Raw genomic sequence first — 2,591 nt, 5'->3', positions numbered from 1 at the left:
TATATATATATAATCAGTCTTCCTCTAGATCAACTTTTGCTGGTACTGCTCACAGTAACAGCCGAAAGCAACTTCTACCCACTACTATTTGTGTAGTTCTTAACAAATATGTTCACCTTGGCAGCCAATTTCTTTGGCACCTAAATTTTACTAGTTATATGAGCATTGTAAATCATAATGTTAGTCTTAACTTCTATGTTAATCATCTTAATGGTTTGTATTTGTAGAAATACACACAGTGTCAACGTTTCAGTATTATTAAAGTAATACATGACATTTAGTCTGGTATAATTAGTTCAATAATAAGGCTGGAGAATGTGTAAAGTGTTGATCTTCAATTTGTTAAGGAATAAATCTGTTTATTATTAGGGAGTAACATATATATGTTGGTCAACAATCGACATATAAATGCCTAATTTGTACTGAGTGATGCCTACTTATAATATTTTCCATAAGAAATATCAGCATAAAATTCTTGAATTATGACTTTGATGTTGCCTTTTCTGAAATTATTTATGCCGTTCAAGGTTTAACTTATGAAGTAGCCTGAAGAAGTTGGTTGAGACAAAGACCAGTTGTGTTAAGAAAATAAATAAAGTACCCAGGAATATATCTTTTTAATTTTTAACTCTTTGACTGTGGTTGACAACACATTATCGTCAAGCCGTGGTGGCTTGGAAGCATGTATGATGATAAGTTATTGTTTAGGGAGTTCACTTTTCTAGCTTACATTTGGAGAGGTGGGAACTGCTGTAGCACCTCCCTTCACCTTGAATTGTTCTGAACTGTGATTTTTTTTTTGAGTAGCATAAAGTACTGTGACCAATAAGACCAATTGTGCACCAGTAACATTTGCGGTAATTTTACATTAGATGCGATTAGCCCCACAACATTGTGGTAAGCTTAAGGTTCTAGGAATCTGAGTAAGTTTGAGGGATTCATCAGCTGAAACTGCCTGGGATCCACCTCGAACAGCGCAAATCTCAAACCCGCAAATCGGTCACACCACCATATTATGTGGTATGCCAGTCTCACCCTCAGCATTGCAGAATGTGTACAAGGGTGACTCTGTAAGCTTGAGGTTAAACATATGTTTATTTAGTTTACAGTGATCTGTGTAGATCCCTGTAATTATAATGCTACATAGCAGTCCTCAATAACTCTTGATTGAGTTATGGGGTTGCTGAAACAATGATTAGTTTTGTCTAGCATGATCTTTCTTTCATCTGTCACCTTTAAGAATTTTTACTCCTTCCAAGTTTTCTTATCATCAAATTTATTTTTTGAAGTATATTAATTTATTTATTTACGTATCGTTTTATTGTACTCAGGAACCGAGATTTTTACACAGACCGTTGAACTACACAGAAAATTCTCAATTCACATTGAGAAAAATGAGAATGGAAACCATCTCTGCCAATTTTCTGAAGCGAATGGCATGTTAATTAAAAGTACTTTTTCTAATGGAGAAATATACATAAGGGCACATGGAAAGCTCCCAATGGTGCTGTAACCCAGATAGATCACATATTGATAGATAGAAGGCATGCATCATCAATTATTGATGTAAAGACTGCCTGTAGACCTAACTGCGACTCAGACCACTTCTTAGTCAAAGTAAAGTTTAGAGAGCGATTAACATACGTAAAATCTGGGAGTTGGCATTATAGGAAGAAATGGGATTTGGAAAAATTTAAAATTGAATATATCAATGAGCTTATGAGCTATCTTGTTGTGGAGCTTAATTGCAATAATGAAATATCAGCAGAAGTGAATAGATGTATTATGGCTGGTAACCGAGCTTACTACTCAAACATATCAACAAGATGGTCTTCCCACCCATAAAGTGAAATTGTCAATGGGATTATAGTGTTCAGAGAATGTTTCGATTTTGCTCATGTGGTGTCAAAATGTTAGATTAACCTCTATCTACCAAGGAGAACATTAATCTCATAAAATATCATCCTGTTCATGATTATTATTATCGTTTTTGTAGGCAATGTTACTATTATTAAATTAATTAGCATTTTTAATTCATAAATCATTTTCCCTTTCATAATTGCGGAACAATCATTTTATAAACTACTTTTTTGCAGATTTCATAAATAATATTTTATCTACAGGTTTGACAATATTTTATCAAACTGGTTGCAGTTTATGGAGTGCCTGAAAAATAATAATGACATTGAGAGAACAAGATTCTACAATGGTGTAAATTCTTCAATTTTAAAGATATCACAATATGATTAGTAATATTCATATGTTTTAAATGAATATAAATGGGAGCATTAAAAAGTAGGTGTGATCTGCAAGCTCTTAAGTCTTCGTCAAGCCTTAGCCCTTTGAGCCATGTCGACTCAAAGTTAATGAAACAATGAGGTGTAGATAGTTGACCGTAGATTAATGCTTGAAGAAGTTTGTCGGGGGGTGCAGTCAGCAAAGAACAACATAAATAAACAAAACCATATTTATTTATTTTATGCCGACGTTTCGACCTGAGTTTCAGGTCTTTTACACCAATCTCAAAGATCCAATTCCTCCTCAATACCGTTCCCATGTTGTGTACTGTATACCTTGTTCCACTTCTAATT

The 2,591-nt window shown here is 33.9% G+C and overlaps 1 protein-coding gene across 2 annotated transcripts in view; it reads left to right on the top strand.

Moving 5' to 3' along the window:
* Epp (Ecdysteroid phosphate phosphatase) overlaps positions 1–2,591 on the top strand; it is a gene marked incomplete at its 3' end in the record, with an annotated part of 26,803 nt that overhangs the window by 1,973 nt on the left and 22,239 nt on the right.

Source organism: Halyomorpha halys, unplaced genomic scaffold (genome assembly GCF_000696795.3).
Source record: "Halyomorpha halys isolate HHAL.00 unplaced genomic scaffold, Hhal_1.1 Scaffold1142.1, whole genome shotgun sequence".
NCBI lineage: Eukaryota > Metazoa > Arthropoda > Insecta > Hemiptera > Pentatomidae > Halyomorpha > Halyomorpha halys.
This window is presented reverse-complemented; position numbering and strand designations above follow the sequence as displayed.